Raw genomic sequence first — 12051 nt, 5'->3', positions numbered from 1 at the left:
GTGACAAATAAGCACTCAGAATTGCTTGATCATTATACCTAATGTTTGTAATGTAAAAAATATACACTCAGCATTATGAAATTTTATGATTTTTAGAATGTGACAAATAAACACCCAGCTTTACTAAGTGCTATTTGGAATTGAATGATGGTCGACGGTGTAGATAAGATATGCCTTCGGTACCGTCGGTTTAAAACCTGATAATAGGAACCGTTTTACTTCCAAATATCAAGCTCTCTTAAGCCAGTCTATATAATCTGTCTACTGACAGATAGCTTATTATATCAAAATTTCTGAAAATAAAAATATAAATATTACGTTCTTATTGTCATAAAAAATATTAAGTGGTGTCATGCCTTGTTTGGAGTGACTTTCCTCAAAATTTTAAGTGGCTTTATGCCTTGTCTGGAACGATTTCCTTAAAAAATTTCCAGTGGCTTCATGCCTTGTCTAGAAGGCATTTAGATCAAAATTTTCAAGTGGCTTCATGCCTTGTCTGGAGCGACTTTCATATAAAATTTCTAGTGGCTTCATGCCTTGTCTGAAGTGATTTTCAGAGAGCAATTTATATTGCTTCGTGCCTTGTCTGGAGTGATTTTCATAAAAAATTAAGTGGCTCTATGCCTTTTCTGGAGCGATTTCGATAAAAAAATTTTTAAGTGATTTCATGCTTTGTCTGGGCCGAATTACATAAAAAATGTCTATTGGCTTCATGCCTTATCTGGAGCGATTTCTATAAGACATTTCAATTAGATTCATGCCTTGTCTGGAGCGATTTCCATAAAAAAAATTCTAGTGGCTTCACGACATGTCTGGAGCATCAACTCATTTAAACACTCGCCAATCCATGTGATGATAATAAAAAAATAAGTGGCTTCAGGCATTGTCTGGAGTGGTTTCCATGAGACATTTTAAGTGGATTCATGCCTTATCTGGAGCTATTTCCATAAAACAATTTAATTAGCTTTATACCTTGTCTGGAGCGATTTCCATAAAAAATTCTAGTGGCTTCATGTCTTATCTGGAGAAATTTTATAGAAACCTCCAAGTGGCTTTATGTATTGTATAGAGCGAATTTCATAAAACATTTCAAATGGCTTCATGCCTTGTCGTTCATTAATTCTCATTATACCCCCTACTCGATTAAACAGGAGGAAGTAATTTCTAAGAGCATCGACTCATTTAAACACTCACCAATCAATGTGATGATAATTTCAAGTTGTCCCCGACTTAACACCATAATTTTAAGAGGAATGACGTAATTACCGGAAGTAACTACAACAACTTATCACCTCCAGCTCTACTCGAAAAAAAAGAGATTATGTCTGGGAGGATTGCCTCATTAAACACTCGCCAATTCATTAACTCACATTTAGAATAATATTTAAGTCTATAAATAAAAGGCTTAAGAGAAACAAACGTTGATTAACTCACATTATCACTCCCACTCACTCGAATAAACGGAAGGAGGTAATGTCTGGGAGTATTGACTCATTTAAACACTCGCCAATCCATGTGATGATGATTTCAAGTTGCCCCCACTTAACACCATAATTTTAAGAGGAATGGCGTCATAACCTGAAGTAAACCCCCAACTCACCACCCCCGTCTCTACCCGAAAAAAGGAGATAATTCTTGGAGTATTGTCTTATTTTACACTCGGCAATGCATTAACTCACATTTAGTATAATATTAAAGTCTATAACTAAAGGGCTTTAGAGAGACAACCGTTGATTAACTCAAATAAACAGGAGGAGATAATGTCTGAGAGTATTCTCATTTAAACACTCGCCAATCCATGTGATAATTTCAAGTTGTCCCTCACTTAACATCATAATTTGAAGTGGAAAACGTCATCACTGAAAGTAACTCCTCTCTCCAGCTTATCAACACCATCCCTCTACTCGAAAAAAGAGGAGGAGATAATGTTTTGGAGCATTGTCTCATGAAACACTCGCCAATCCATTAACTCACATTTACTATAATATTAAAGACTATAAAGGTTTTAGAGAAACAAACATTAATTAACTTACATTATCGCCCCATTCTACTTGAATAAACAGAAGATAATGTCTATAAGTATTGACTAATTTAAACACTCGCCAATTTATGTGATGATAATTTGAAATTGTCCTTCACGTAACACCATACTTTGAAGAGGAATTACGTAATAATAGGGAGTAATCCTCTACAGCTTAAAACGCCTCTTCTATCTTAAAAAAGGAGAAAATAATTATGGGAGTATTGTTTCATTAAACATCGCCAATCTATTCACATTTAGTAAAATATTAAAGTCTATAAGTAAAAGGCTTTAGAGAAACAATCGTTGATATAATCCCATTATACCTCCTACTCTAATAAACAGGGGGAGATAGTCTGAGAGTATTGACTCATTTAAGCACTAGCCAATCCATGCCATGATAATTTCAAGTTGTCCCCCACAACACCATCATTTGAAGTGGAATGACATCATCACCCGAAGTAACCCACCCAGCTTATCACCCCCTCTACTCGACAAAAAGGAGGATATAATTCTGGGAGAATTATCTCATTAAATACTCGCCAATCCATTAACTCACATTTAGTATAATATTCGAGTCTATACGTAAAATGCTTTATAGAAACAAATGTTGATTAACTTACATTATCAAAATTACAGTTTAGAAAGTTTATATTAAAGGAAAAATATAAATCAGCAAGCGCAAAAGTATTGGATAAATTGATTTAATATTTGGTTGCATAGCCTTTATTGCGTTCAACAGCTTCCAATCGCTTTCTATAGTTGCACACATGTTTTTTGCAACGATATGCAGGTATTTTGCGCCATTTTTCTTTGCAGAACTGTTCAAGTTGTTGAATATTTTGTGGATTCCTCTTGTGAACATTGATCTTCAATATTTTCCACAAATTTTCAATTGGGTTGAGGTCTGGAGACTGACTGGGCCAAATAAGAACATCAATTCCGTTATTTCTAAGCAATTCTTTGGTTAATTTGACAGTATGCTTGGGATCATTATCCTGCTGAAACACGAAATTGCTATTATGTCCCAACAAATCAGCAGATTTCTGAAGGTTTTTCTCCCAAATCTACCTGTACATACGTCCACTTATTCTACCATCGATGATTTCTAGTTCACCAGTACCTTTGGATGAAAAACACCCCTATACTATAATTAAACCATCGCCAAACTTTACCGTAGGAATGGTATTCTTTTTGTTATAGGCGGTGTCATTTTTACGCCATACATGTGTTGCTGTGTTTCTTCCAAAGATTTAGATTTTCGTTTCGTCTGACCAAATTACCTTGTTCCAAAATTCTTGTGGTTATTCCCCATATGTTTTAACATAATTCAAAGGTGATCCGACATGTTTAAGCTTCAATAATGGAACTGTTCTTGGGGACCTTGTTATAAAACCTTCACGATTTAGAACTCTATTGATTGTATCCTTGCTTGGTCGGTTTGAATTCCACCACGAGTAAGAAAAGGTTTTTTTTTACCTTTCTGCTTACCCACCTTGATTTTTTTTTCATTTAATTTCCTTGGCCGACCGCATCTTGGAAGATTTGCAACAGCTTCACCAGGGTTTTTTAAATTTCTAATAACGTTTCCAACTGTACTAAGTGGTAGATTAAGTTCCCTTGATATTATTCGATACCTTTTCCTTCTTTGTGCTTATCAATGATTTTTTTGACGAATGTCTATCGACAACTTTTTAATTTTAGGCATTTTTATAAATGAACTGGTTGACTTTGAAGGAGTGAGACCAAACTGGAAGAATTTTATAAAATTATTTTAATATAAAGCTCTCTGATTGGTCAGTGATAACTCGTTTGCATTATTGCAACACGCTAAACAAAACTCATTAAAATTTATTTCCGAAAAATAATTTTTGAAAAGTGTATCCAATACTTCTGCGTTTGTTAATTCATATTTTTCCTTGAATATAAACTTTCTAAACTTTGATTTTGTAATTACTACTCCAAATATAATTTAGAATAGTAATAGGAATATACTGATCAAATTTTAGGTAAAATCTTGAACCCTAATTAAAATTATGAAGAAAAATGTAATGTATCCAATACTTTTGCGTGGCACTGTATATATATATATATATATATATATATATATATATATATATATATATATATATGTGTGCGTGTGTGTGTGTGTGTGTGTGTGTGTGTGTGTGTGTGTGTGTGTGTGTGTGTGGTTGCGACACTGAACATGCGTACATTCCAGTGTTGCTACCAGACACACACACATATTATATTTATGTGTGGGTGTGTTTGTGTGTATGTGCGTGTGTACTCGCCTGTGTGTATATAAAAATATAGTTATTCAAATACAACTACTTTGTCTTATCATGCACATAAAATGTACATAAAGTATTCGTAATAAATAAATATGAGTTGATGTGGACGCCTCAAATGAATAAAGTATATGGTAGTCTTAATTTTAAATTTGGTTTCTTTTTGTTTAGTATTGTGTCAGGTTTATACGGCGTTATCTATGCTTTCATGCTTAACCAATACATTTCACTTTGCAACATAATGGAAGTGACAGATCTACAGTTGGTCCATGTACGTTTAGTTTCTCTCATGTTTTAGCTGTGAAATAACATTGACAGATGGCTTCACATCTGTTATAAATGAATGCGCATATTGTTTGATATATAAAGAGTGGAGCTCGAGATAGATATGGAAACCAAGTGCTATAGTCTAATTATCGCATGGGCACGAAACTACATGTTAGCATGGTAGTTTCAGAACAGTCTAACCTAATTACATTCGTAATAATATCTAAATATATGTTCTGTACATCGGGTACTGTTCTATTAATACATGACCGTATATATCTATATCTATATATATAGATAGATAGATATACATACATATATAGATAGATAGATAGATAGATATACATACATATATAGATAGATATACATACATATATAGATAGATAGATAGATATACATATATATAGAGAGATAGATATACATATATATATATATAATTTAATTTAAATACCAAAAAAAAAAAACAAGAAATGGGCAGGTGAAATTAAAATTTTCCCTAAGGCCTTATCGTCTGACCCTCTAAGAGGAAACGTCAGAATGATAGATTAAAAACTAAGAAAACGAATGAGGGAAGAGGGGAATTTTGGTTTCAGTTGGAAGAACAGTGGAGAAAAAAAAAAAAAAAGTTCTCACTGTTCAGGTGGTTTTAAATCAATGAATATCTCCAACTGATGTCTCAGAATCTTTTGTCTACACAGGCTAGGTCGAGAGTTGTTAATAACTAACGCCTCAATGATATTGAGATGATAGTTCGACCTAGCACTGTATAAAACAGAAAACCACCCATCGGAATATTGATCGGCACACCTATTTATACTCAACAGGTGATCGCCAATGGCAGACTCATGAGCCTGGGAGTGCCCGGATGCTCTCGAAACCTGGTGTAGTCGAATATCCCGAGGGATATGTTGGGATATTCTCATTTCTAATCTTTGGGATGTTTTGCCAACGTAGTCAGCTCCACACTGACAAACGAATTTATAAACAACAGAGTTCTTTTGAATGGTTGGCAAAACATCTTTACGAAAAGAAGAGAAAAAGGTTCGAGTTGTGTAAACTACTCTAAGCATAGTAGCTGGAAAACAACGTTGAGTAGCAGAAGAAATCCTTTTAACAATATGAAGGCCATCAGGACCCAACCATGGTAATTTTAGATAAATGGGACAACGTGATGGACCAATATGTTTACCGCTATTAAATGTAGTAATTTTACGTTCAATAGTAGATTTTATTATATTAATGGGATATCCATTATTAAGAAAAATATTTGTGATTTCACCAAGTTCCGTATCAAGACGGTTTGGTGAACAAATCATAAGTGCACGATGCGTAAGAGCGCTAATGAGGTTTATTTTTCTAGACTGAGGGGCAAAAGAAAACCAATTAAGATAGAGCCCTGTAAATGTAGGTTTTCTATAAACAGAGGTCTCAAACGTAGTACCAACTTTAGAAACACGAACGTCGAGGAATGGGAGAGAGCTACAGTCTTCAACCTCCATAGTAAATTGTAAAGATGGATGCAGGTTGCAAAGAAGACGAAGAAACTGTTCAGCTTCGCTCCGAGAGGGAAAGCATGCAAAAGTATCATCAACGTAACGTGTGTAGAATGCTGGCTTAGTAATTTTGGAAAATAATTCGTTTTCCAAAAATCTAACGAAAATGTTGGCTAACGAAGGACCAAGAGGGCTACCCATAGATATACCATCAATTTGACGGTACATAATGTTGTTGAAACTAAATGAGACTGATTTAGTAGCAAGTTCCATTAGTTCAACGAAAATTCGTTCAGGAAATTGTGGAGATTTTAAGGGGCCACGGTATAGATAGTCAGCACAAATACCAATGGTTTCATCCAAAGGTATATTAGTAAAAAGACTATTAATGTCAAAGGAAGCCAAGAACTCGGTATTTTTAGATAAAGGTAATTTTTGTATCTGAGATACGAATTGAAAAGAATCAGAGATACAATGGACCGAATAAAAAGAAAGCACAGGTTTAAGAAGATCAACTAGCCATTTACCAAGTTCGTTTTGTGCAGAACCCAACATAGATAAAATGGGTCGCAAAGGAATGTTGGGTTTATGGACCTTGGGTAAACCGTACTTATGATTTGTTCACCAAACCGTCTTGATACGGAACTTGGTGAAATCACAAATATTTTTCTTAATAATGGATATCCCATTAATATAATAAAATCTACTATTGAACGTAAAATTACTACATTTAATAGCGGTAAACATATTGGTCCATCACGTTGTCCCATTTATCTAAAATTACCATGGTTGGGTCCTGATGACCTTCATATTGTTAAAAGGATTTCTTCTGCTACTCAACGTTGTTTTCCAGCTACTATGCTTAGAGTAGTTTACACAACTCGAACCTTTTTCTCTTCTTTTCGTAAAGATGTTTTGCCAACCATTCAAAAGAACTCTGTTGTTTATAAATTCGTTTGTCAGTGTGGAGCTGACTACGTTGGCAAAACATCCCAAAGATTAGAAATGAGAATATCCCAACATATCCCTCGGGATATTCGACTACACCAGGTTTCGAGAGCATCCGGGCACTCCCAGGCTCATGAGTCTGCCATTGGCGATCACCTGTTGAGTATAAATAGGTGTGCCGATCAATATTCCGATGGGTGGTTTTCTGTTTTATACAGTGCTAGGTCGAACTATCATCTCAATATCATTGAGGCGTTAGTTATTAACAACTCTCGACCTAGCCTGTGTAGACAAAAGATTCTGAGACATCAGTTGGAGATATTCATTGATTTAAAACCACCTGAACAGTGAGAACTTTTTTTTTTTTTTTTTTTTTTTTTTTTCTCCACTGTTCTTCCAACTGAAACCAAAATTCCCCTCTTCCCTCATTCGTTTTCTTAGTTTTTAATCTATCATTCTGACGTTTCCTCTTAGAGGGTCAGACGATAAGGCTTAGGGAAAATTTTAATTTCACCTGCCCATTTCTTGTTTTTTTTTTGTATTTAAATTAAATTATGTTTCCTCTGAAATTTCTCCTTCCATTCTGCTGTCCCAAAAATTTACTTACATATATATATATATATATATATATATATATATATATATATATATATATATATATATATATAATATGATTCTACGTATACTTAGCTGTAAAGTAATGCGTGAAGTTCGTCATCATTGTCTGCCTTCGGGACGTGAGTTTTTATGTACAAACATTTCATTTAAAAAAAAAAGAAAAAAAACTCCAGCCGTTTCAAACACTGTTCTGTTCATTTGGATTTTTCGTCTGATTCTATGTATATTTAGTTGTAAAGTAATGCGTGAAGTTCGCCGTCATTGTCTGCCTTCGGGACGTGAGTTTTTGTGCACATACATTTTATTTTAAAAAAAGAGAAAAGACCACCAGCCGTTTCAAACGCTATACTGTTCATTTGGATTTTTCGTCTGATTCTCTCTCTCTCTCTCTCTCTCTCTCTCTCTCTCTCTCTCTCTCTCTCTCTCTCTCTCTTTATATATATATATATATATATATATATATATTCAAACTCATTGAATTGTACCCATCACCTTCATCCTGATCATTGAGGATATATGACTTTTGGAACGCTCCTTCATGTGTATTGTACATGTATGTGTACGTGTGTGTATGCATATGTAAGTACATGCTTATATGTGTGCCTCTATGTGTATATGTTTGCATATGTGTGTACATGCATATGTATGTTTGTGCGCATTCTGTGTGTATGCATGTATGTGTGCATGCATGTGTTTATTTCCATGTATATGTGGGATGGAGAGGGTTCCCGTACGCCGTGGTGAAGGTTACCCCTCTAGGAGAAGCAAATCTCTTATTTAAAAGACCATAAAGCGGGAGACCAGTACCCGTATTAAGCTGGTCTGCAGTTTAACTTGTTGCTGACTATCTTGCTCTTGCTTCCTGCTGGATCTCAACATTTTGAACCGAGAGAGAGAGAGAGAGAGAGAGAGAGAGAGAGAGAGAGAGAGAGAGATTTAACTGTTGCACAAATGCTAAATCTCTGTAACATTATCTTTGTATAGATACTCCCTCAGGCATTTGTCTATAAAAAATAGTCCTATAGCAATGGAAAATTGTGACGTGTGTAGGCTTCAAATGTTGGAAGCATGTAGTAATTGATCTGCAATCATTATATGTATCCGTGTGTGTATGTAAGTATATGTGTACGTATGTTTATATATGTATATGTGTATGAATATGTATATATATATATATATCTATGTGTATATGCATGTATATATGTTTATGTGTGTTTGTATGTATATACGTATATATGTTTGTGTGTGTATGTATGTATATGCATGTGTATATATGCATATGTGTATGTTTGTGTATAAATGCATAGATATGTATGTATATGTAGTTAAATTTATGTGTTTGTATATGTGCATATATGTGTACGTATTTGTATGTGTATATGTATGTATGTGTATGTTTAGCGATATATATGTGTGTGTATGTGTGTGTATGCGTGTACGTATATATATGTATGTATAGCAATGACCGTCTTCAGTGTCATGTCTGCTTGAGCGTGTGAATTCGCTGGTACCACTAAAAAAAAGTCACGTTAGGGATCATGGACTATAGTATCTGATCATATATATATATATATAGGGTGACCCCAAAAACGGGCCCCGTGTACACTTTATGTGATATCTCCATTATTTATTCACCGATTGCCCTTATTTTACAGGACATGACAGAATAAACGTGAGTACACTAAGACCCCAGTGGGAGCTGGGACAAAGAATACACTGTGTTAAATTTTACTACAAGACAGGCTCGTTTAAGAAAACCCAGGACAGTTTCATGCGTCAGTTCGAATGTGAAAAGGCTCCATCCAAAAGCAGAATTCAGAACTGAGTGGACTACTTCGAGAAGTATAGGACCGTGGAGAACCTCAACGCTGCCAGAGAGAACCATCCAAGCCACTCAGGACGTCCAAAGAAGCGAACAGCCGAGCTGGTCGAATAAGTGAGAGAGTCTCTCCCGCAGAATCCGAAACGCTCTGTACGTAAGCGAAGTCAGTCACTCGGTATGTCCCGTGAGACTTGCAGGAGAGTGCTGGTGAACGATATCAGAGCTTACCCATACAGAATACAGACGCTGCAGATCCTTACAGCCTCAGACAAGAAGCAGATGAAGGCTATGGCAGTCAAGATGCTCGAGAAGATCGAGGAGACACCAAGTTTCCTTAACCTCCTTTGACCTCAGATGAAGCCCACTTCAATCTTGATGGAAAAGCGAACTCAAAGACAAATGTCTTCTGTGTGTCCTCCAGACTTAATGAAGTAGCCACCAAGCCCCTGCACTCTCCTAAGTGCACGGTGTGGGCTGCAATCTCGGCCAGAGGCATCATCGGACCAATCTTCATCGAAGAATCTGACGCAGCAGTGACAGTCACCAAGGAGCGGTATGTGGAAGTTCTCAAAACCTTCAAGAGTGAGTTCCAGACCATCTACCCGTCGCTCATGAGCAAGCTTAATTGCCATATATATTTTATAACTTACTACCTAGCTCTATCTACCTAGGTATTGAGCATTGTTGAAGTAAATACTTAAAGTTTACGCATATATTTATACTTTCGTATATTAATTTATGTGGTTAAATTAAGTAATCATATATATATATATATATATATATATATATATATATATATATATATATAGATATATAGATATATATACAGAGAGAGGGAGAGAAAGAAAGCGAGAGAGAGAGAGAGAGAGAGATAAATTGTAATATAAAACTCAGATCAGCTTGCTTACTTTTGACGATGAAACTGTCTTCCTGGTTTGCGAGTTCTGTTTTCAAAGATTCGGTTTCTTATCTATTTTTCATAATAAAATGAACAGTAAACTGTAAACGGCGAAAGAAAAACAACTGATAGTTAGCATTGTTTCCAAACGAATTATTTTGGCCTGAATAGTTTTTTTTTGTTTAAACAAAATCAACTAATTAAAGCATTTTACTAATAATTAAATTCAGCACAAATTCGTTTTATATATATACTAGCAAAAGTACCTGTCGTTGACTGGGCTCAAAAACAGCCTACAGAAAATGGACTCTGATTTATGAAAGTATGATAGGTTATGAAATAGCTTCGAATTTGGAGGTATCAAAACCAAAGCAAAATATGATGAAACTAAAAATAAAATAGATAAAATCCATAATTTATTATACCATACCTGATCACAATATTCTGTGGGTCTATATTAAAAAACCTTGTTAAACTTTCTGACATATTTCTATTCTATGGAGGCCAGACGCGAACGAACACCCCATCATTTTATTATACTATATTTCTTCAAACTGAAACATAATTATCAAATTATACTTACGCAGATAAATATGAAAAGTTTTTATTAAAGTTTGTGCCTATTTCCATTTTATGGAGGCCAGACGCGAACGCAGACCCCACAATGTTAGTATACCATCCCTATTTAAGTTAAAATATACTTATTAAAGTATTATTATATACATCCATGTCAAAAACACTTGTAAACGTTTTTTTCCATACTTTGTGGACCAGGCGCGTACGCAGACCCCACAATTTTGATGAATCATCATTATGCCAGATCAAACATACCCATTTCTGTGTCTCGATACATCTTCTATCATTATATGTGATCAGTTTTCTATAACAGTCAACCATATAGGATCCTATTCGTGACCAGACACACACACAGACGTTCAGCTTTATATATATATATATTAAATCCCCGAAACAGTGCTTCATGGTAAGCAACTGATGATCCCTTGAAAAATAAATTATTGGTATTATAGTAAATTCGAGAGTGAGTTGATGCAGTGATTGCAGGTGATTAAATGACTTACTGACTAGATGGTTTTCTAACGAATGATAAAAAATATTTTTTTGTATAGTTTTAAAGGTTAAAAACTTCAAAGACTATATATATATATGTGTGTGTGTGTGTGTGTGTGTGTGTGTGTGTGTGTGTGTGTGTGTGTGTGTGTGTGTTTGGACACTTAATCGGAATCGGGAATCAGAAAAATCGGAACATTTTGGGGTCTCGTAATCGGTATCGAGATCTGAAAATTTTAAGCCTAATTTCCGATTCCAAAACGCTTCTTTTATTCTTTGTCTTTGCAATTTAAGATGAAACAATCGCACATTTATTTATTTTATTAGTGCATTACTGTAAACATCGCTTTGTAAATCTTTTCGCGCATTTTTTAAAACATTTCAGTGAGTTAACATTTGATATTAAAAGATTTTAAAACTCGGAATTTTTTTTCAAAGACTGAAAATAATCTGAGTGACATCCACGTAACTATTCGTGACACATTGATTAAGAATCTTGATACAAGTAAAGCAACTAGTTTTGACAATATTCCAGTTATAGTCGTCAAAATGCTTCAACCGGAACTGGCATCCACAGTTAATTTTGTGTTGATTATTATATTGTACCCAATATAGAGCAGTGATTA

Source organism: Euprymna scolopes, chromosome 6 (genome assembly GCF_053919585.1).
Source record: "Euprymna scolopes isolate OS-2025 chromosome 6, ASM5391958v1, whole genome shotgun sequence".
Classification (NCBI taxonomy): Eukaryota; Metazoa; Mollusca; class Cephalopoda; order Sepiida; family Sepiolidae; genus Euprymna; species Euprymna scolopes.
Note: the sequence above shows the minus strand (reverse complement) of the source record.